The sequence below is a fragment of the Ipomoea nil genome, unplaced genomic scaffold (assembly GCF_001879475.1).
Source record: "Ipomoea nil cultivar Tokyo-kokei standard unplaced genomic scaffold, Asagao_1.1 scaffold2387, whole genome shotgun sequence".
Taxonomy (NCBI): domain Eukaryota; kingdom Viridiplantae; phylum Streptophyta; class Magnoliopsida; order Solanales; family Convolvulaceae; genus Ipomoea; species Ipomoea nil.
This window is the reverse complement of record NW_017618815.1, coordinates 923339-949263: the sequence shown is the minus strand read 5'-3', so window position 1 is coordinate 949263 and position 25925 is coordinate 923339. Positions and strand designations below refer to the sequence as shown.

Genomic DNA, 25925 nt, shown 5'->3' with positions numbered 1-25925 from the left:
TCCAACTCCTTCGGTTCGTGCTCGAATTCATAAGCATTCAGATCACTGAAGATTTTGCTTGTGCTCGTGGTTTTCATGTCTCGATGATCTCTCATTGCGGTGACTTTCATGTCCCATGATTTCGGGAGGCCTCGAAGAATCTTCAAATTCTTCTCTTTTTCAGTAAGCTCTTTTCCGAGATCTGAGAGATCACCCAGAAGTTTCGTGAACCTAAGCTCCATGTCGGTGATAGCTTCGTTGGGCAACATCTTGAAGTCTTCAAACTTTTTCATGGCTACTGTAAGTTTGTTGTCTTTCTCCTGCTCATCCCCTTCTCCCAAATTCATAAGAACGTTCCAAATTTCCATTGCTGTTGTGCATTTGCGGACTCTCGGGAATAGGGAATCATCCAGAGATTTGTAGAGAATATCTCGAGCAACGTTGTCCAAGTTAGCTCGCGTTTTCTCATCAGAGTTGAGTTGAGCCTTTGGTTTCGGTATCATGGGTTCTGCACCAGCTCCTTGTGCAGCAGCTTGAGTGTTCACCATCATAACAGTGATAGGTCCTGTGGTTATCACATCCCAAATTTCATAATAAATGGCCGACAGATGTGCCTGCATTCTCACTTTCCAGTCATCAAATTTTTAGAGATTGAAGGCAAGAGGCCTAGATCGGTTAGAATGATCCTTTTCCATTTTCTTTTCGAAAAATTAGTGCAAAGATGAAAAGATGCAGATTTAAGATTTTAAGAGAAGAGATCTACCAGGCAGTAAAGGCAAAGCTTTTACCGTTCAAGGTAACTGCTCTGATACCACTTGTTGGTCCCGGTAGGGTCGGAAGGAGAGGTCTATAAGGGGGAGGGGGGTGAATAGAATCAATTCGTTATTCACGAAAATAACTCCTTTCGGGGTTATTACGCAGCGGATATGTAATGTAAATTTTAAGTTTCTTTGCACTGTTTGATCTTATGGAGAACTTTCGGTTAGGGCTAATGAAATGCAATGTACGAAAGTAAAATGCTGAAATGTAAAGAGACAAAGACAAGAGATTTTTATAGTGGTTCGTCCAACTGTGCCTACTCCACTCTTCTTTCACAACTTGTGAAAGGTTTGCACTATCACTCCTAGTACAAATTACACCAGGATAGCTTCCTTGATCACTAAGCCGGACAGCTACTTGAAGGTTTTTCAACTCCTCGAGTTTACTCCGCCTCTATCAACTTCTTCTTCAGAGTTGAGGGTTGGATAGAATAATCTTTGAGTTTCTCCAACACGTTGAAGTCTTGACTGGCTGGTGGCTAGATGGATAATCAACGTGTATAAAGTTGCAAGACTTCTTCAAGGTTGTGTGAATGAAATCAGATTTGCTTCTTCAAAATATCACACCTTGAATTACTGGATTTCAAAAGCTTTGAGAGAGTGTTTCTAATGTAAGGAGCTTTTGAGAATGGGAGTTTTATCGTTCAGAAAACCAACACCTTCTAATGTGGAGAAGATGGGTATTTATAGGTGAGAAGAAATCTATCCGTTGGAGGGAGATGGCATTTCAAACCTATGATCCAGTGGTTAATAACCGGAGAGCCTTGTGCATTTATTGCTTCATTAAATGCGGCTGTACTATAGAGACGTTGGAGACAAACACTTTTGCTTATTTTGTCTTCTAGCTCTGAAAAGTAGTACGGTGGCATTTAATGCACCTTGATAAGTGTGCTCTTAATCCTAGGAGAGTTTCTTCCTAGGATGATCTTCAGATGAGACAGATTGACAACATTCTTCTTGAGTTGAGAGAAGATGAGTTGTCTTGACAACCACAAAGGTCTTTTGGTTAGAAGGCTTCTTTCGACTTTTGCCTTCTGTGGTAGAAGATCATCTTTCGTTGTTCAGTAGGGATGAGGCTGTGCTTTATCAAACTGTTCTTCTTTCGTCGAGAGAGAGACCTAATTAAAAAAAAAAAGACTCTTAACTCAGTTTCGTGTGTTTGTCTAGCTTAACACGAATTACATGTTGAGTTAAGGTACCTTTCGTCTAAGATGAAGGTAAAGAAACAAATGACAAATAGTTAGGGGTCTACTTCTAAGTTACCTTGGTATCATCAAAATCGTAATACACATGTTCCTAACAATGATGTCCTTTATATGTACCAAAACAACATTAAACTTTGCAAATACTAAAAACTCAAACAATCCACACACATATATAATATATACAACACATTAATTAAAATACAGACCGTTTATTGGGACACCATTTGTTATTCTGACAAAATAGTGTTAGTTTGAATTTATTTGTTGGGTTTAAGTTCATGAAATTGCTACTTTAATTGCATATTTCATTGTTTTCTCATTTAGATATGGTTTACATTTGATTTGAATGTTTTACGATTTTTGTTAGAGTTTTGGAACCATTGTAGATCAATTGCAATAGCAAGGAAAGTTCTAGGACGTGTTTGGGTCCAAAATGGACCAGAGGGTGCTGTTGTGCGAGATTCGACGCATCAAGCCAATGGCTCGACGCGTCCAAAGTTTATAGTAGGCGAACTTTTCGAGTCAACAAAGACTAGACGCGTCGAGAATTTCCAGAAGCTGTTCGAGGTCTCAGGTTGAAGACTCGACGCGTCGAGAGGTTACAGTACGCAACTGAGAATTACGATGCCAAACTTGATGCATCGAGCTACTTCTCGATGCGTTGAGCAGGCGAGATGGGCTAGACCAAGATCATATATATAGTTGCGCGGAAAGAAAATTCTGTTTTGCCCCCGCTTGGCTCTCGCTATAAAAATGCCCAGCTTGGTTCCACCCTAGGGCATAATGCTGTGTTTTGGAGACAAGAAAGAAGAGAATTAAGAGCTACAAGTTGCCTTGGGAAGAAAGAAGAAAAGCTAGGGAGATTTGGGAGAATCACTTGGTCTATTATTTTACTATCTTTGATAGCTTGTAAACTCTTTATTTTATTGCTATGAATTCCATATTTGCCATGTGTGGCTAATTTATCTTAGAGATTCTTGAGTAAAAGTGTTTATGAACTTATGTGCCTAGTTCTCAAATTCTTTAATATATTGATATTTGAGTTTTATACTTGTGTTGCAATTGTGATTTCATATCGTTGATGCTAGTAGTTAGTGGCCATGATTACTTGTTTCACAGCTATCTTTATGTCTTAACGGGAGTTAGGGTATAATTGAGAGCACCCACAATTGCACTTAACTATTGCACCTTGGGAGGGGGCATATAAGTTAGGGAGTTAATTCTTAGCTATTGCACATCGGGAGATGATATTAGTTAAGAGTTTATATTGAATGCTTGTTCTTTCATCGTTGGGTGTTTATATCACGAGAGTGAATATTCACTTAGATTAGAGATTACGGGAGTAACTCTTTCCCTTGTTTTCATTCTCACACTTGTTTAAACCCAGATTTAATATTGTTCTTAAGATTGGCACTAGGTGATTAAATACTTGAATCCCAGGAATCTCACCTCTCTCTATTGTTTTCACAAGCCTACTACTTTGCTTTTTAAATTAGTTTTATAATCAATCCACCATCCATGATTTTCGTTAGGATTAGCTTCAATTCACAAGAATAGATTAGTAACTGGTGCTTGATACGTAAAACCGCTTCCCTATAGATCGATAACCTGATACTCCGGGTAAATTATTTGTTTGAGAAATATAATGCAATCATCATCATAGCAACATTTATTTCATATTTTATATGATAGATAGATTGAGATTTGTGTGATGCATTATTTTTGTCCACAAAAATAGTGCATCATACAAATATATATTTTCATTTAACAGCTATAGTAGTAGTAACATGTTTGATGATCTTGACAGTACCACTGGTAGCCATTGTTGTTTCTACACCACCAGTGACAACGCCTCAGATAGCAATATCCATTCCAAGAGTTTTGCACAACACATAGGTTATCGCCGCCACCACCACCTCCGCGTACTTTAACCATTTGAGTTTCTACATTCATATTATTCCACAATAACGTCAATCATGGCTAACCACAAAATCCACACTCATTTTATTAATTATTGTTATCATAACAATAAAGGAAAATGATAATGTTGACCCCTGAATTGTTTGACGTACTTTTGAAAATTTGGTTCCTATAAGTTAATTTAAACAAATTTAGCCTCTTAATTGTTCATAGTGTTGTACTTTTAGTCCATAGTATTACGTAATTGTTAAACTTCATAACCAAACTTGATCTTTTTATGATGTTATTTTTGTCATTTAGAATTAATATTCACAGTTAAAACTTAATTCCTCCATGTGAATGTTATTTTTAACAGTGAATATTGATTCTAAATGATAAAAATAATCTCATATGTTAATGAAATTTAACAATTATATAATACTAGGGACTAAAGTATAACATTATGAACAATTAAAGAGTTAAATTTGTTTAAATTAATTTAGGCCAAATTTTTTTAAAGTGAAACAATTAAGCGGTCAAAATTGTCGATTTCTCTAAAAATAAACTTATACTAAATTAATGAATTGAGGAATTAAAAAGTATGAAAATTTGAGTACAAATACCCACCATATGATGCAATGAGGATGAAGCAAAAGATGATAACAACAAAGGTCACTTTGTTAAATTGTGTAAGACCTATTCTTCTTCTTCTTCTTTGTTTTTTTGTGTTTGTTTGAAAAAATTTAGGTTGTGAAGAGGGTATTTATAGGAAGATTAATTAGATGCATTTGTGAATATGTGTTGAATCGATCAAATAGTTTTTTAATGTTTTGTTAGAAAAATGTTTAATTAATTTCAATCTATAATGAGTCGTTCATCGGACAAGCCCGTCCTATTCAGTCAAAAGGTTGAGGTGGATTTTGGAAGGTTGGTTTGCATTTGATCCAATCTCCATGTATGGAAATTTAATTTGTAAGGGTAGTATTTTTTTGTTATACAAATGTTTTAACATCTCGAACTCTTTGAAACTTGTCCAGAAGTATAAGAAATAAAGTTGCATATTTGAGTAATTAACTTTAATTACATTATAGTATAATAGTTATATTAATTTTTGGAAAAAATTATCTTTTCTTCACTTTTCTTCTCTAAATTATAGGGTAATTGAAGGATTCGTTCCTACTTGTTGTTTGTTCTTTCTTCTCGCCCTTAAGTTATAACTGGATGATGTAGTAGATACTCTTGGTTATACGATTAGATCTACGTAATGATGGCAGTATGTGGGCTCGAGAGTGAGTAACCGGGTCGGAGGCTCCCGAGCTAATATGGAATAGGTGAAAATCCAAAAGTCCCCCCTACAAGTCAATAAATGTGCCATAGAATAGAATATGTTAAAGCTTAGAATAGGTTGAAACATGATAAATGAGAAATTAAAATATGTTAAAACTTAAATATCAAAACGGCGTCGTTTTGATCCAGGGTCCACAGTGTTATGTGGACCCTTATCAAAACGGAGTCGTTGTGATCCAGGGTCCACATAGTGGACCCTGATCCACGATATAAATTGCCCAAATAAGGGGTCCAATGTGGAACTTGATTGAGATATATAAGAAAGTGTTTATGCAAGATGGGAAAACGGAACAAAGTGCTTCATCGTCCATAGAGAGGACTAAAGTGGCTTTGTGAATCACTTTAAGTTGTTTTGCGCATCTTTGGAAAAGAAGAGATGGATGTTAGCCAACAAAAATTATATTACAAGATGGTGTGTGAGAGGGTTTTGTATTAAGGAGTGGACCAAAATAGTAGTAGGTGGTTACTTATAAAAGTGTCGAGTGTTTGGAATCTAGCTCGACTAATAGGTTTGGGAATGATACAAGATCAATGAAGTATGAAGTAATAAGAAAACAAAATAACAAGCAATGGGGAAAAGTAGGGATATGGATTAAGCTACTCTGGCATAGATATTATAGAGTTTCTTAGGATAAGGATCATGTAATGATTTAACAATGATAATAGAAAATGTTACTAAGTGTGATGAGGATCTTTGGGGATGAATTTGAGAATCGATTTACCAAATCGTCCTTCGATTGCCTGATCTTTTCCTCACAAAACACCAGCAACTAAAATTATGGTTTGAGGTGTAGGAGATGGAATTAATTGGCTAATGTAGGGGCTCATTAGGGGATTACTTTTGTGTTTTTTATAAGGATATTTCCACCACACTTTGGTCTTAGGTGATGAGGAATGGATGGCACCACAAAAGTAGTAATTATCTTGATAAGCCTAGAAAAACATCTCTCAAAGGAGATCAAAAGACTCCATTACAAGCCAGTGAATGACATTCATTTCTCCTAAACACGTAGCTTAAAATAAAGTAAATAAAGGAAATGAATAACATTAAAACTATACTAAATGAAGATTTATTTGCCTTAATAGCTTGAGTTCAGCTTCATTTGATTTCTCCCAAGGTAGTTACGAAATTTGGACCATTTAGACTAGTTCCCGCCAGATTATATTTTTGGCCAAAAGGTTGGTCCAATTGATCCACAATAAGCCCGATAAATTTCATCAACAAAACTGGTCTTCAAAACTCTAGTTCAACCTTTATTCTTGGTGATGGTTTATATGGGAGTGGTTTGGGCCTCCAAATGTAAAGTTAAGTAATTGAACAACTTGGTATCTTCCTTGTGAAGCCCATCTTACTCCCAAATTGCATGGATTAATCCATTCTTAACCTCTTGCAATTTCTTAGCTCTAGAACTTGTAATTAAGTCTTCTCTTACTTGTAGTTGATCTTTGAGCCTTTGGTTGTCCTCATCAAAGTGCAATGTCATTCAATTCTAATGGCCATTGGACTACCAATTAGTATTAGATCTCATTCTCATGGCAATTTAATACAATTAAAACAATTTATCAAGTACATAATTTTCACATCTTCTTCCAACATTTTTTTCTCAAAGCAAGATTGGAAATGTCAGTAGTGTGACTATAGTATTGTCTTATTCTCTTAGCAACAACGCACATCCATGATCCTCTTGTATAGTTTGACCTTAATTATATAAGAGTGTTACAAAGCACTTACTCACAACAAGAACCTTGCAATTAAAGGGACTAGGCCTAGGAGGAGGATAAATAAAAATAAAAATATAAAAAACAAAAGAAAAAAAATCACTCAAGCATCTTTAACAAGAGAGCTCAATTATACCCAAATCCCTATGGAGGATCTAGCTACTCATATTGCGAATTGAAAAGTATACACAAATTGAAAGAGCAGTCATTGGAAGACAATTGAATTGAAGTAGAGGTAAAGAAACACTAAGCTCAAGCACTTGTGAATTTGAGAATACGAACTTGGAAAGTAAGCAATTTGTAACTACACGTTTAAAATTTTTAGCAAAAAAGACATTTTTGTGATACAAAAATATGTGAGGTCTACTATCGATTTGGTTGGGTCAATGTGCATTCGGGTTCTTCGAAGTAAGACGAAAAAAATGAAATATTGTACACTCATATGAGTTGGAAATGGAGATGGAAAGGCTTGAATTTAGCATTTGTTCCATATTGGTTTGAGAAGTAGATTTGCACTAATATATATACGTACAATATCCTTTGAGAGAGAGTTTGAATTGTACATTTTCCTCATATTAAAAAAATGCTTTAATAAATATTTAATTAATCTAAAAACATAATAAGTGTGAATGAAAGTTATACCCTTTATTTATGTCCGTTTTTTCCGTTAAGTTTTTTTATACATTATACTATAAAGGTTGTACTTTATAATATTTTGGACAAAAATACCTTTACCGTTATAACTTCCGTTATCTTTTCCACTATTGTTACCATGCACAACATTTATCCACCATATATTTTCTTATCTTATTCAATAATAATAATAATATTTATACATTATAATTTGGAGTTATTTCCTACAATATAAATATCAAATGTATAAAAATGTTTACACTATTATTATTATTATTATTATTATTATTATTATTATTATTATTATTATTATTATCTATAATAATTTAAATATTAAAAATCTTAATATAAAATACTAATATTGGGCACCTAATTTTTGCGCATCGCACATCAGAAAAGACTAGTAATTAAAATAAATGTCCATTGCAAATGATTATTTTGATAGTTAAAAATTATCCAGAATAGTCTATTTGGTAACTGCAAATTTCTAAATTTAACTATCCATTGAAGTTATTTAGTTGCCTTTTTTAATTTGAATCTATTAGTTATAGGTAACGTATGTTGTTTTTTACCTCCTTGTAATCATTTACCGACTCAAGCAACAAGGCGAAATTCATCCGGAACGCGCCTTTAGATACCAGCAGAAGGCTTTCCCATAAATCATATCCAATTATTGATTACAAACTATTCATACTTTTATAATTACTAACAACAGTAAAAAGGGACTTATATTTTTATTTACTTTTCTCTAATGTTGTGTTGGCCATGGGTGTTCAACAACCTAGTTGTCAAAAGACAATAATATTTATTTTACTATCTTGCCTTCACACGCACATACATATAACAAATTGGCCCCACTAATTAGTGGTGTTGTACTGTGATCCTAGTCGCACATTCATACATGATTAGAATTAACCTTGTAAACAATGATTAGAATTCACACGCACATACATATAGTGAATTATTAGCACCTATTCATTCAAATTCAAGTTGATTACTCAAGTTACATTACTTGGTTTTACCCAATCAACATACATGAAAGAGAATGATGACCGACTCTACTTGTATTACGTACTAGAAATTTAGAATTAGTTAGAATTGTTCAAATTTTAGAAAATTTGTACATCTTTGATTAAACTGACTAGTTCATCCCATTCTATATGAAGACAGGTATAACTTATATCGTCCTGGAGCACCCCCTATTAACGTGTCTGGAGGGAGATCGAAAGCGACACAATTTCTTGAGCAGACTAATTAATTTGGTCATGGCATTCACAACTTGAGTTTGTTCTCTAAATATATATTACCTTTTGTCCCATTTTGTTTTTCTGATTCTTTTAATGAGACTTTACTGAAATTATTTTTAATTTAATTTTTCATTATATTAAGTTTAGTATTAGTATTTAAAATTTATATATTTATGAACTACATTAAAAGTACTATTAAACACACAAACAAATTAAATTTTAAAATAATAAAAAATTACTAAAGAATATAAAGTTGGTGCCAAAGATCTTGTAGTCAAAAGGCATGAAGTGACTTTCCCAAATGGGAGGTTATGAGTTTGAGCTTCAATAGAGGCGGTATTGATTCATTGGGCCCATGTAACAGGATCAATAGTACTAAAAAAAAAAAGTGGTTTTACCAATACATAGTCAACAGAACAGAATATGTGTTTGAGTTTAATATTCGAGCAACCCTTCATGATATCCCTGCACGCAAATGTTTGAGTATTGCGTATTTGGAGTACAGTCTGAGGCTACTATTATATTATTGAAACCTTTACGTACTTCTACTTGAAGGCCAAGGTTTATTCCCCATAATTCCACAATAAACGCCAAGCACAAACCAATTAAGACCTCTGGCATAGCTTGTGATCCACGCTATCATGTTGCATACGCCTTAATTTTTATGGTGGATAATATAATGTCATCCACGCTGTGCAGTTTTATTTTTTAAGCTCCATTATTTCTTTTTGTGTAATACATGTTACGTAATGAAATTATTCAATCCTACATATTGAGAGAAGATCATGCATGATACTGCTTGTTTTTGTTTTTGTTTTTTTTTTTTTTTTCATAAAACATTCGGTATTCCACCTATGTGTGAGAAAAAATTAAACCGACCGCATAACCGATGAAGAATAAAAAAAAAATCAATAAAAAATATTTTTTTAAAAAAAAAAAATTCGGTCATTTATTGGTTATGACGTTAATTTAAACTTTTTTTTTTTCTTTCATTAGTCATCGGTAGGTTAGGAGTTCAATGGGTGGAATATCAATCTGTGATTCATTTCAGTAGTCTGCGCACATATTTCTTCAAATTAGGTCTTTGTTATCCTAAATTTGCAATCAAAATGTGGGATAATCAACTAGAAGGCCAAAAAAGTTCACCTTCAACTTTATCCACAAACTTCCCAAGACAAAAATTTCTGGCCTTCTAGTTGGTTATCACACATTTTGACAGGGTTGCAAAACTCGGCCGCCTAGGCGCTAGGCGGCACCAAGCCTTGCCGTTGTGGCCTAAAGGCGGCCAAAACTCGGCCGAGTCGGTCAACTCGGCCGAGTCGGTCAACTCGGCCGAGTCAGTCAACTCGGCCGAGTCGGTCAACTCGGCCAACTCGGCCGAGTGGACCGATTTCGTCCGATTTTGACCGATTTCGTATGATTTTGACTGATTTTGTTCGATTTTGACTGATTTCGTCCGATGTCGTCTTTCATTAATTATTGATTTTAATATTTTACTATGACGTTATGACTTATAAATTATCATTATTTCATTTATTTGGATGTGTTATTTGATTGAATGTTGAAAACAACCTCATTAAAATTGTCAAACTACAAGTCTGCTACTATTTTTTTTTTTAATTTTTTTAGTGCCCGCCTAGCGCCGCCTAGATTCCGCCTAGGCGCTAGGCGTTGCCTGGCCGCCCAACTAGCGCCTAGCGCCTACTACAACCATGCAATTTGATTACAGATTTTAGAGAGCAAAAACCTAATTTGAAGAAATATGTGTGCAGATTGCTAAAAGGAATCACAAATTGCTTTAAATTGGAGTGCAAAACTTAAATTTTTAGTTTTACCCTTCATTTTAACACCAACTTAACGCCAAAGCTAACAGAGGACCATTTTGGCTTGAAATTCAAAAGTCGGAGGACCACTTTGGGAAAGTTAAAAGTCAAGGGACCAATTTGAGAAAAAGTCATAGTCGGATGACCATTTTGGAAATTAACTCTAAATTTTGACGTAGTGGCATGTATTTTATTTTAATAAAAAAAAATTATTTATAAACATTTTAAAAATAAATTAATTAAATTATTTATTAAACTTTTGTTTGACAAAAGTGATATTTACCGAATTGAATAATTAATACCAACACATTGTATTAACATATTATTCAATTCAAGTTGAGCTATATAACCCATATCCATTTATCTATTACGAAGAATTCATAATTTTGCTAACAGCTATCAAATAGAACCTCAATTGCCTTTAAAGATAAAATAATTTGTCAATCGAATTGATCATGTCTATCTTTTCTTTCATTTTGGCCTCTCAAAAGGAGACATTTACTATTTTGAGTGTCTTTACGATTGAGATTAACAAGAACACAAAACAATAATAATGGTAGAAAGGTAAAGAAGATAAGATTTACATGTTTTGACAATGTGTCTACATCCACGAGAGTGAAACTATTTTTTTATTCATAGTAATAGTAATAGTGATGATTGAACCCCTTAAGGGTACAATTCAACCAATATATTTATAGACATCTCATCCTTGTACAATGGGTCTACCACTTCATTCCTATTTCTAGTATGAGACAAATTCATATTCATAATCTCTATATGAGACAAACTCAGCATTTACTGATTAGTGATACTTATTGAAATTTAAGTTTATTAATTATCGTCAATTACAAGAGTTATTCAGATAAGCTTCAATATATCTCAGAATTAATTTGATAACATCATCTATCCTCAAGTGTAATTTTATATTTGCACGGGCGACTGTTTCTAGGTCTGTCCTTAGTGTTTGGGACTCTGTTCCACCGAGATGTATCTTGAATTTGATGATGAATTAATCTATTGATTTGCGTTGGTTTAAAAAAAAAAGTGTAATTTTAAATTAAAGGTGTTTCAATATGGTTTTAAGAATCATATTAATGCAATGTTGAATAATATTAATTACAAATTCATTATATATATGTAGCTTCTTCGAAAAAATGTTTTACAGATGTGAAAATTGTTAGCTTTATTTTTCAGTCTCAAACCTTTATCAAATTTTGAGAAAAATTTCTGTGAACTCCTCTGGTAACACTCAATGTTCTTTTCTGTTCAGGTTCACTGAATGATATATTTGACTGGACAAAGATATTCATTATAAATTATTGTATTAAGGAAAATTGATGCTTAAACACTCTGTAAAATTTTCAGGATATCGAAAATGAAACGATTTAAAAAAAAAATAAAATAAAATTATGTGTGACACATGCTTTGGTTTGGTTTATACATTTCGTACATTACCATAATGTGAAATTTCGAGGAAATATTTTAAACAAATTTCCTAACAAATTAAAGTTGATTACTCAAGTTAGATCACTATATTTTACCCAATCAACATATATGAAAGCGATTGAATGATTGATAACCCAACTTGTATAGTTGTATTAGAATTAAAATTGTTCAAATTTAAGAAAATAATACTTATCACAATTAAACCGACCATCCAGTTCATCCTATGATAGTTATTGTTGATTTTTTCATAATAGTTTTAGCCTTATCTCCCATGATGTCGTCCACGCTGCTTTATTTTTGGAAAGTTCTTTTTTAACATTAGTATGAATTTAATCCAAAATATGAGTAACCATTAGCTAATTTCAGAAAACGTGCTCCTTAAAAATATACATGATAAAATGGAAGATAGTAAAACCAAATTAAAGAGAATGACACAAATCTTCTGTGTTGCTTGAAAAGGGCTGTAGACACATTTAAAAGTCGAACTAGATTCCGAAAGTAAAATGGAGCTTATAACAAGTAGGGAGGTTGATTGGCAAATTAATTATCTAGCAAGACATAACTCTTTTTTTTAAAGTACGATATATCACATGTACCTACTAGAACAATATCAAACTTTGCAAATATTAAAAACTCGAATATGACTCATTATACATATAGTAATGATAGTATTCAACATACAACACACATTAAGATATATACACACAACTAGTGTCATGTGTACATGTTACAACATACAATTGTTGCTGTGGAACAAAATGACTCGAGTCATTCGTATATAGCAACATTTTTTTCTTTTTATTATATATATAATACACTATTTTGGGTATGAAAATAGTGCAACTTAGAAATATTTTCATTTAACTATTGCAATGATAGTGACAGAAACATATTTGATCTTTACAGTACGACTTGTAGCCACCGATTCCCTTGCACCAAATTCCGCAACGCGTTGGGGTGCAGCGATGGCCCCAACTTCTTTGCCTCATACAATTCTTTGCTTCAACCATTTGTGTTTCTGCATTCATATATATGATTTCACAACAATGTCAAAAGTCCTCATTAATAACAAATAACCTCATACTAAAAGCATAGAAATAGAGAGTACCCACCATATGATGCAATGAGGATGAAGTAGACAAGGAGAGCGACAAAGGTCACTTTGTTGAGTTTTGTAAGAGCCATTTCTTTTTCTTCTTTTTGTTGTATGAGAAAGTGTGTTGTGAAAATTTTGGTTGTGAAGAGGGTATATATAGGAAGATAAAATACATTGTTTAATGTGTGTTGAATGGATCAAATTATTTTTTAAAGCCTGTAAAATATATATATATATATATATATATATATATATATATATATATATATATATATATATATATATATATATATATATATATATATAGGGAAGAGCAGTGATGTAAAACTCGGCCGCCTAGCCGCCTAGGCGCCCGCCTAGGCGCTAGGCGGCCACTTACCTTGGAGTTTTGGCCTATAGGCGGCCAAAACTCGGTCGGCCGCCTAGGCGGCCGCCTAGGCGGCCTGGGCGGCCGCTAGGCGGCCTGGGCGGCCGCTAGGCGGCCTAGGCGGCCTGGGCGGCCGCTAGGCGGCCTAGGCGGTCAAACTCGGCCGAGTCGGTCAACTCGGCCAACTCGGCCGAGTCGACCGATTTCGTCCGATTTTGACCGTTTTTGACCAATTTTGACCGATTTTGTCTGATTTTGACTGATTTTGACCGATGTCGTCTTTCATTAATTATTGATTTTAATATTATTATGACATTATGACTTATAAATTATCATTATTTCATTTATTTAGATGTGTTATTTGAGTGAACGTTGAAAACAACCTCATTATAATTGTCGAACTACAAGTCTGTCACTATTTTTTTTAATTTTTTTGGTGCCCGCCTAGCCCCGCCTAGAATCCGCCTAGGCGCTAGGCGCTGCCCGGCCGCCCGACTAGCGCCTAGCGCCTACTGCAACCTTGGGGAAGAGATCAGGTGTGGGAAGGGCTTCCAATGCGGTTGTGAGGTTGGACGCACATTAAGCGTTAAACTGACACATTTTAAGTACACAACACACACACATTAAGCACACAAACAAAACAACTTAAGAACACAAACTCACGCACCTTAAGCACAAACCTCACACACCTTAAGCACAAAACTCACGCACCTTAAGCACAAACCTCACGCACCTTAGGCTGTGTTTGGAAACCCAAAAAATGATTTCTTGAAATCATTTTCTGGGTTTTTTGTGTTTGGCTACACTTGGAAAATCCAGCCAACGAAAAACATTTTCCGTTGACAGGGAAAAATGTGCTCAATTTCGCGAAAAATGACTTTTTCGCCATTGCTATTTCATTTTTTTTTTTTAAGTTTCTGGCGGAACTGGTTTCCGCCAGAAACAATGGCTATGGTTTCTGGCAGAACCCAGTTCCGCCGAAAACCATAGCTACGGTTTCGGCGGAACTGGGTTTTGCCGGAAACCAGTTTTTTTTTTTTTTTTTTTTTTTTTTTTTTTTTTTTTTTTTTTTTTTAAGTTTCAAACATTTAAAATGTGTTTTTTTTATGGTAAATAAAATAATTAAAATATTTAATTATACCATTCTACTCATTTTCCAAAAAATGAACCAAACACACCATAACAGTTTTTCAAATGCAACCAAACACTGGAAATGTTTTCCGAAAAATGACTCATTTTCCATAAATCATTTTCCAGAAGTCATTTTCCTGCTTTTCAAACGGACCCTAAAACACAAATCCCTCGCACCTTAAGCACAAAACTCACACACCTTAAGTTTCAACAATTACTCACATTAAGCACAAAACTCACGCACCTTAAGAACAAAACTCACGGACCTTAAGCACAAAACTCACGCACCTTAAGCACAAATCTCACGCACTTTAAGTACAAAACTCACGCACATTACTCACCGCACAATCGCACGGGAGACACTTAACCGCACGGGAACTTAATTCTATACATATATATATATATATATATATATATATATATATATATATATATATATATATATATATATATATATATATATATATATATATATATTGGTTCAAATGAGAACAAGCATTAAATGTTATATAAAATCTGTATTTATGTTAAAAGTGTCAATAGTTTAAGTACCTTAGTCGGTCGAGCTCCAAACTTAGCTTAATGTTAAAAGACTTATGTTATAGGCTTAAATATTATTAGCACCACTTTTCCTTATCTTCTCTCATTTATATTTTATCTCTTTTATTTCTTCACACAATAAATTAAATAGTTTTTAGTCTACTTTTCATGAATCATTTAATTAACACATTAAATACGCTTTTTATCTACTTTTTATGAATCATTTAATTAATGTAGTATATAAATTTATACTATATTTTATTGTATTCGAATTAATTTAGACAAAACGATTTAAGTAAAAGAAATTAAAATTAAAAAGTATGTATGAATATAGTGGTATTCAAATTTAAAAATATTTATGAATATATTGACTTTCTCCCCAAGGAGCTATCAATCTATCATGTTGCGTTTGTCTTATTTGGTCAGCTCCATTTTCATTGGAGGAAATTATTCAACCCTACATGTTGAGAGAAGATCATGCATGATATATATATATATATATATATATATATATATATATATATATATATATATATATATACGCATTGTGTGATTAGATAATGCCCAATGTTTTTTTAAATATATATATATATATATATATATATATATATATATATATATATATATATATATATATATATACTAGTTTTTTACGCGCATTGCGCGATTGGGATAATGCCCAATGTTTTTTTTTTTTTTTTTTTTTAAATAAGTACTTTAAAGTATATCAATGCAAGATTATATTGGAATTGTTCATGCATAGATAATTGAATGTTAAATTTGTGTATTTAAATAGGCAATCTAAGTTTACAAATGCATGATAATATAGTCAAGATTGATTATAACTGTCAATAAAATAATTGTATAGGTATGGTTGATACCAAATACGGACCATAAGGGCGAGCAAATAAAATTAGGACATAAAATATTAAATATATACTAATATTGAAGAGCTAACTACTGATTGACAAACAATGACATTGTAAGATAGTTTCCCACTTCAATTTGTTGTGTGATTTGAATACTCTTTTTGTCAATAAATCTCCCAAGTAGTTAATATGATTGGCTTAATTATATTTTTTATTTTTGTATTTTTTTAAAAACAATTATTATTATTATTATTATTATTATTATTATTATTAAATATATATATATATATATATATATATATATATATATATATATATATATATATATATATATATATATATATATATATATATATATATATATATATATATACCCTTGGTCATTTTACATGTTAATCTAAACAAATAATGTTTTCAAATATATTTTACCAACTGTTGATATAATTCGCTGGTAAAATTCGCTAATATAATCCGCTAACGCTAACCGCTAACTACTAACTGCTGATTGTCAAACAAGGACATTGCGAGGTAGTTATCACTTCAATTTGTTATGTGATTTGGATACTTTCTTTGTCAACAAATCTCTCAAAGTAGTTAATATGATTGACTTTATTAATTATATTTTTTAAATTTTTTCATGGTATTAATAAAATACTTGGTAAATAAATATATAGCATTATTTTGTATTATAACTTTGATATTTAACTAAAAAATAGTCCATAAAAAAGATAATAGACAATATAGTGAATATAATCAATTGATGAATTTGAATGTAAAAAATTTTTACATTGGAAAAATATAAAGACAATATAACTAATAAAATTATTTCTCTTAATTAATTTATTGATAATGACTAATTTTTTTTAATAAAGACATTGTAGGGACAATGTAGCGAATATAATCAATTGATGAATTTGAATGTAAAGAGTTTTTATATTGGAGAAAAATAAATACAATATAACTAATGAAATTATTTCTCTTATTTAATTTATTGATTTTTTTTTTGAATAAAGACATTGTAGACACATAATTCTAAATTAAAGAAATGCATATGTATTTTTTTTGTAGCTACTAAATTATTATTTAATTTAATAAGAGTAAAATAGAGTACTAATTATGCCAACTTTGATTGGGATGAGATTCGAACCTAAGATCTTTCTTATTGAAATCAATGAGTAAGTTAACGGTGAACTAACAGAAATTAATGGAAAAGATAATATTTAACGGAAAAGTTAACGGATAATCATATTCATTAAGGATAAATTAGGAAATCTTAAGAAAAAATTAAAATCTGATCAATCTGAGCCATTCATTTGATTAAAAAAATTGACCGCCATTTTTTCTACCCATTATAGGCCTAACTCTCTTGATCTCTTATTAGTATAGCAGATAGATATATAGTAGATATATTGTCATCATTAATTCTCAACAAACAAAGCAGCGTGGACGACATCATGGGAGATAAGGTTAAAACTATTATAAAAAATCAACAATAACTACCATAGGATGAACTGGTCAGTTTAATCGAGATAAGTACTATTTTCTTAAATTTGAACAATTTTAATTCTATTACAAGTTGGGTTATCAACCATTCAATCTCTTTCATATATGTTGATTGGGTAAAATATAGTGATCTAACTTGAGTAATCAACTTTAATTTATTAGGAAATTTTTTTAAAATATTTCCTCGAAATTTCACATTATATGGTGATGTACGAAATGTATAAACCAAACCAAAGCATGTGTCACGCATAATTTTTTTTTTTTAAATCGATTCATTTTCGATCTCCTGAAAATTTTGCAAGTGTTTAAGCATTAATTTTCCTTAATACAATAATTTCTAATGAATATCTTTGTTCAGTCTAATATATCATTCAGTGAACCTGAACAGAAAAGAACATTGAGGGTGCGTTTGGTTCGCACATGGAAATCGAAATCAAAATGGGCGATATCAAATACTTGGTAATGGTAATATATTTTAGTGAAAGTATTTTGCATGTTTGGTAGTAGGGTGGAATGGGATTAATGTTGTTTGGTTATGCATAATCCTATAATTGGAATATAGATTTTAAAAATACAACACAAAATCAAGACAATTGATTTTAATATAAAGACATCCAAAACACCAATATGAACAAAAAATAAAAACAAAAATCTAAAAGCATTAATCAAAAGGGATGAGTAGCCCTGCAGACGTAGGAGAATTTCTCCGAACTGTGTGATCAATTCTTGTGTCTTGATTTTTTTTATCCCGCTTTTTATTTATTAATCTTTCTGTCTTAGTTGCAGTAGCTAATCCAGCTTAATAATTTGCCTAAAATTATGTAGGATCATTTAAGTAATCGCTGGCATTCAAGATCTACGATCTTTTTCAATTGGTATCAAAGCCGGGGATTTAAAATATTTGTCTAACCGATATGGTTTTCTCGTGTTTCTTGAACTCAAGTCTGCGTTGTTTATTTCAATCTATTCTGATTATCTGGTTATCTTGTTCGTACTTATTGTGAGTTGAGTATTGCAGCATGGAACGACATAGGCCACCTCCCGAGTTAACAGGTGACAACTATGCCTACTGGAAGACACGTACCAAAATGCACCTACGAGCTCAAGGAGAGAGGGTCTGGAGGGAGGTTCTTGCTTGGTGGACTCATCCTACCAAAGCTGGAGCCACTCCAGAAGATCCTCCAGTCCCCAAATCAGAGATCGAATGGGATAATAACGAGATGGCTTCTGCTCGATTTAATAACAAGGCCCTAGATACTATTTTTTTCTTTAATGCACAAAAGCCAATTTACTCTTATTATTGCAGGTTGTGACTTAGCTAAAGTGGCTTGGGAAATACTAGAGACAACGTACGAGGGTACGGACTCGGTCAAGCAATCCAAATTGCAACTAGTTCAGTCAGATTTTGAAGAACTTCGAATGAACGAAGAGGAGTCTATTGTAGATTTCCCAAACTGAGCCTGGAAAGGCTTAAACTCGTGTATGCGGGCACGAATGTCATCCGGAAATTGGTCCGCCTTGCGGGCTAAGTTATGCCAACTTCTGGTATCATGCTGCCATGACTCAGCCTGGCCGAGTCCTTAAATTCATCAGTTACGGAATTAATTGTCTATTAATTCTAATTTTTTAATCTCATTTAATGGCTGGTTGTTTCAGGTGTTACAAGGCTGGTTTAATGGCCATAATGAATACTATTCAATCCTTCATCCCTATATAAGAAGGGGTAAGAGTAGCGGGATTTTGGTGAACAAGAGACACAACACACACAACATATTTTCTTCTCTCAAAACTCTGCTCCTATGCCTTCTTGCCGACTGTGTTCTACCCGTGCTCATTCGACGGGTTCTTCGTTTGGGTGCTCAAACGTTGAACCGTAGTACGTTTTATCTTGGGAAACCTAGGCTACAATGTTCCTAGCAGTTTTGGGAGGTAGCAAATAAGGTTTTAAGGAAAGAGTGTTTCGCTCGACTCGTACTAACCACTCTTCTTCTTCTTATTCTCTTCTTTCGATTCACGGGATTATGCTTTTAAGAAATAAATTCTTATTCTTTTCTTATTGATTGAAATTATAATTGATATAGCAAAAATAAGATGTGAGCTCGGGTGTTTTATGTCGTCCTCAGGGGATTGAGATTTATGGCACGCAATACGCAATCACAAGCAACTAGGCACTAGCATAAGGAAATCAACAAGAAGCTAAGCAAATAACAACAAGTTTCAAGGTTACGGTAACTAAACAAAGTAACAAAACACATGTTAATAATATATATACACGAAATAATGAAATGAGACTCAAGCTAGGGAGCATTATCTTCTAGATGCATAGCACAACCTAAAGATTGGGGAAAATCACACTACCAAGGAATAGAGGGGATGCACGTAGGAATCCTAGTCTATAAGTCACTCACGTGAGCAAATTAACAACGATTAGAACAAGGAATTGCCCCACTCTCGTGGTGAATCAACTCCAAGTTGTTCAAGAACACAAAGCACCAATATTAACCCCCAATTTCCCCTATTTTCATAGGAAGAGATTGGGTTTATGCAAGGGAGTGGCTTGGAATCTTTACCCAACTCTCATTGAGGCCAAGAATCCTCCCAAACATGTTAATGAATGTTGTACACCAAGCATTAACAAAGTACAAACACAAAACCTTCATAAACTCAAGAACCCTAGGTTAGTGTTCTTCCCCCCTTTTGCAATAATCACAAATCAAGCATCAAGATAGATAATACAACCCTAACTCAAGTCCATAAACTATACTCATGATTCAATAGCATAAAGAACACAAAAACATAAGCAATAAACATAAATCTTGCAAAAGATAGAGATAAGGGGAAGAAAACTTCACTAAGAAATGGATGGAAAATCTTAGAATCCAAGATTTAAATCCTCGATTACAAGCTTGAAATATGTTGTGGAACCTAAATCTAAGCCTAATTTAACACTAAAATATGAAAGGAAATGTCTAGGGTTGGAACAAGGTCCAAAACCGAGTTGAAATGACACAAAAACGTGCCTAAATAGAGCAGAGCACAGTGGGATGCCCTCAGGGATGGGCGTACGCCAGGCAGTACCATTTTTGGTGCATTCCCAGTGAACACTGGAATGGACGTACTGGCATGCGTACGGGCGTACGGCAGGGCGTACGCCACCTGCTTCCTTTTTCAGATCTCGGATGGGCGTACGGGAGGCAGTACGATGCTCCTAGAACTTCCTAAGTGCATTCCAAACTCTTTGATTGATCTCTTGGTCTAAGAATTGCTAGGATGTTCCCACAAATCATTGAATTCCTCACTTGTTGTGAATGATTGCACCTTGAAATAAAACCAATACAAATTAGTCACAATTCACACAAATTTTTAGGCAATTCACAAATAAAATGGGTTCAAGAAGGGGTAAAAATATAGACAAAAATGCACTTATCAACTCCCCCACACTTAAACTTTTGCTTGTCCTCAAGCAAAGACAATAAATAAATTACCATGCTTGCAATGAAATTGATCATTCTCTCACTTTGCACAACCTATCAAACCACAAACAAACTTGCTACAACACAACTTGTTTCAAGAATCATTTTAGCCTTCTACACAAGTTCAATTCTCAAGCCAATAACCAAGCACCAAAATTATTTAAGTGTGTGATGATCAAGTGTGCACAAATGCTAAGTTGAGATTATGCAAAACTTGGCTTTGAATGAGATTCCATAGGCCTGCCCTTCATACTCCCACTAGTTCAACTCCAACATTGCATGCTAAGATCAAGTAGGACTTTATTAGGCTTGTAATGGGGCTAAGGGTGAAAGGTTAACAAAGAAGGGGTAAGGAAAATAAACAAAGGAAAGAACTTCACATTTATTCACAATTGGGACTAGAAGAGATATGACATTTATGGACTAAGGAGCAAACAAGACTTAAGGACAAAACAAACCTCTAAAGTGGTGGGGTTGAGTACATCTTTCAAAACAAACTTCATACTTTTATTATTCTTTTTCTTTTCTTTTCATTTTTCTCATTTCATCTCTTTTTCATGACTTTTTTTTTTTCAATTTTCTCAACATTCTCTTTTTTTTTTTTTTTTTTTTTTTTTTTTTTTTTTTTTTATTTCAATAAACAAACTTATGAAACATGACCCCCACACTTAGACAAGTTTAACAAGAGGATTGCTTACAAAACAAGCTCTAATAAAGATTTCTTCAAAGAAAAAGAATAAATGCTCTATTCTCTCAAGGGTGGAGGAAAATATTTTGGCTAGAGGTTAAGGGTTAAATGATGATGGTTAACACAAGGAAAAATAATCACAAAGTAGGGACAAGTTATTAGCACTTATTAAACAAACAAATGGCTCAATGGGGACAACTAGGGATAAAAACATGTGTAAAGGGTAGCTTAAAGGCTTGGGCTAAACAAAAATGGCCTAAATCATTTCAAAACATGCAAATCTTAGACTTCACTTAGAGAGTAATGAGGCAAGTTCTAGCAAAACAACCATGACCAGAATCTCACATAAGCCTTCACTAGCAATGCATAACACAGAAGATCAAGAATTTATTCAATTATTAAGTGGTTAACAAGGCTATTGGCAAGAGAATAGATCAATCATGTATTACCCCTTGGCTCATCAATCACAAGTTGAGTTGCAACAAGTTCCACCAAAACAAACCACAAACCAACAAAGAGGGAGTAATCACAACTTCAAGCAAGGAAAGACAATTTACCAAACACTATGCACAATGAGTCATCCAAGCAAAGTTTCAAAAATTTCAATTTTTTTTAGAAAACACCCAAATTATCCCCTCCCCCACACTTAAAGGATACATCGTCCTCGATGTGAAAGAAATAAAACACAAGGGGGAAAGGGTGGCACAATAAGCACAAGGAGCACAATCTCTACTAACTACACCAAGTAAAGCACTATACACAATTTAAAGAAAGTAGAGAAGGTAGATGAGACTCCCCTAATGAATCTTCTTGTGCCAAAGAGTCATCATGAAGCCTTCTTGGAATTAAGCATACTCCTTAGTGTCATTCCTAGAGTCAAGAGCATATATACATGAAAGCACAAGTGAAAACATGATATATCAAAAATAAATGTGTAAAGAAAAATAAAGAAGAAAGTAAAGTTCAATAAAATTAAAGATAACATGGGGTGCCTCCCATGAAGCGCTAAGTTTAACGTCGCTAGCTCGACTCAACCTCTCAAGTTTCAACCATCATTGGATTGGAGAAAGAACATCACATCCTTCCTAGCAAATTTCTCTTCCAAATATTTTTTCAAGTGGTGGCTATCAATAAACTCCCTTAAGCTCATCTTCACCACTTCAAAGTTGAAGAAACTATTCTCATCCAAATCAAACTTCAAACATATCCCTTCCTCAAAGCCATTTTTGATCCATAAATCAACCAATGATTTCTTTCTAAACTTTCCTTTTCATTGGCAAGTAAGGAGAGTCTTGAGTTTTTCTCATGCACCAATAAGAAGTGGGAATCCTTTGATTCAAATATAGGCCAATGTGGGCCAAAACTCTCAAGAACATTGACACCTCCTGGTTCCCAAATTATTCTAAAATCCTCATTAATGGGGGTGTCATCCAATGAAGGGTATTCCTTATTTATGCCACATGTTTCATCAACTTCACCATTCTTGCACACTTTTTTCACTTGGACCATCTTCAAGTTGCTCCTTATCACCATTCCCTTGCAAGTTTATACTTTCTCTCCAACTCAATGTCTCCATCTCAATGCATTCATCATAAACCTCATCATCTTCATCTTCACCATCAATGTCCTCACCTTGATTTTTATTTTCTTCAACCACATGACCTTCATTTGGCAAGAGCAACTCTTGTAGAACATCTACATTGGAAGACAATTCTTGAACGGGTTCTTGAGTTGTCAAACCTTGTATTTGAGCCATCATGTTGTCTAGTAGAACTTGTTGCTCATTCATTTGCTTAAGCATGTTGGCCATCATAAACTTCATCTCCGAATCTTGATCAAATGGTTTGAATTCTTGATGAGGTTCTTGATAGAGTGGTTCTTGAGGTTCCCATTGATTATTGGCATATTCATCTTCACTTAGTCGTATTGGATAACCCTCATCCTCAATGTCATCATCGGGTACAATAGTGACTCCCCAACGCCTAGCCAATGCTAAGGTCTCCTCATCTAATTCATACTTTCCAACACTTGGTGAATGGGTGTGATGATCATATGGGGGTTGAATGCCTTGGGCGTATGGCGTGTGGGTGAAGGGTATGGATTTGGAGAGTAATCTTGTAGTGGGAAAGGATGTTGATGTGGATTGTAGTCTTGTGAACATTGAGGGTATTGATCATTAAAAGCATATTGGGGATCTTGGTTTTGTTGAGAATAGAGATTATGGTATGGAGGTTGGGAATGACAAGGCAAGTCTTGGTAGGATTGTGATGGGTAAGGATTTTGGAAGTTTGGAGTGTATTGAGAGTATGAGTTTTGGGGGTGGAATTGTGGTAGACAAAAATATTGAGATTGAGCATCATAGTAATGGTTAGGAGGTGGGGGTTGAGTGGTGCAAAGATCTACATATCCATCATGTTGCTTACCCCCATAAGATTGAGAATCATAATATCCTCATTGGAATGCATACTCATCCATGGTGAAAGTTCTTGATTGAGTGGTAAAAGCTCCTCCTTTTGAATCTAGAGTATATGCACAAAGTATGGATCTTTCAACCGAAACTCAAACAAGGTAAAACAATTAGCTCTTTAAACAATAAAATCAAACAAAAATAAAGAAAAAGCTTAATTAGTCTCCTAAGATTCCCTAAACTCTAATGCTAGTAAAACAAGCAATCACATAGGACCACCAAATTGCCAATCCCCAGCAACGACGCCAATTTTTGATGTAGCAAAAAATAAGATGTGAGCTCGGGTGTTTTATGTCGTCCTCAGGGGATTGAGATTTATGGCACGCAATACGCAATCACAAGCAACTAGGCACTAGCATAAGGAAATCAACAAGAAGCTAAGCAAATAACAACAAGTTTCAAGGTTACGGTAACTAAACAAAGTAACAAAACACATATTAATAAGATATAAACACGAAATAATGAAATGGGACTCAAGCTAGGGAGCATTATCTTCTAGATGCATAGCACAACCTAAAGATTGGGGAAAATCACACTACCAAGAAATAGAGGGGATGCACGTAGGAATCCTAGTCTATAAGTCACTCACGTGAGCAAATTAACAACGATTAGAACAAGGAATTGCCCTACTCTCGTGGTGAATCAACTCCAAGTTCTTCAAGAACACAAAGCACCAATAACCCCCAATTTCCCATATTTTCATAGGAACAAATTGGGTTTATGCAAGGGAGTGGCTTGGAATCTTTACCCAACTCTCATTGAGGCCAAGAATCCTCCCAAACATGTTAATGAATGTTGTACACCAAGCATCAACAAAGTACAAACACAAAACCTTCATAAACTCAAGAACCCTAGGTTAGTGTTCTTCCCCCTTTTTGCAATAATCACAAATCAAGCATCAAGATAGATAATACAACCCTAACTCAAGTCCATAAACAAATTGCTCATGATTCAATAGCATAAAGAACACAAAAACATAAGCAATAAACATAAATCTTGCAAAAGATAGAGATAAGGGAAAGAAAACTTCATTAAGAAATGGATGGAAAATCTTGGAATCCAAGATTTGAATCCTTGATTACAAGCTTGAAATATGTTGCGCAACCTAAATCTAAGCCTAATCTAACACTAAAATATGAAAGGAAGTGAAAGGAAATGTGTAGGGTTGGAACAAGGTCCAAAACCGAGTTGAAATGACACAAAAACGCGCCTAAATAGAGCTGAGCACAGTGGGACGCACTCAGGGCTGGGCGTACGCCAGGCAGTACCATTTTTGGTGCATTTCCAGTGAACACTGGAATGGACGTACTGGCATGCGTACGGGCATACGGCTGAGCGTACGCCACCTGCTTCCTTTTTCAGATCTCGGATGGGCTGATGGATGGGCGTACGGGAGACAGTACAATGCTCCTAGAACTTCCTAAGTGCATTCCAAACTCTTTGATTGATCTCTTGGTCTAAGAATTGCTAGGATGTTCCCACAAATCATTGAATTCCTCACTTGTTGTGAATGATTGCACCTTGAAATAAAACCAACACAAATTAGTCACAATTCACACAAGTTTTTAGGCAATTCACAAATAAAATGTTTCAAGAAGGTGTAAAAATATAGACAAAAATGCACTTATCAATAATCTGGAAGATTATAAATTCCATTTTGGTTATATATATATAT

General features: G+C 33.9%; 1 long non-coding RNA gene across 1 annotated transcript; it reads right to left on the bottom strand.

Moving 5' to 3' along the window:
- Window positions 1-2140: 2140 nt before the first annotated feature.
- Window positions 2141-14410, bottom strand: LOC109152112. The gene is made up of 3 exons (XR_002049354.1): window positions 14313-14410; window positions 14235-14237; window positions 2141-2152 (listed from the first exon to the last, which is right to left on the bottom strand). It is a non-coding gene; the product is annotated as an uncharacterized LOC109152112 (long non-coding RNA).
- Window positions 14411-25925: the final 11515 nt, after the last annotated feature.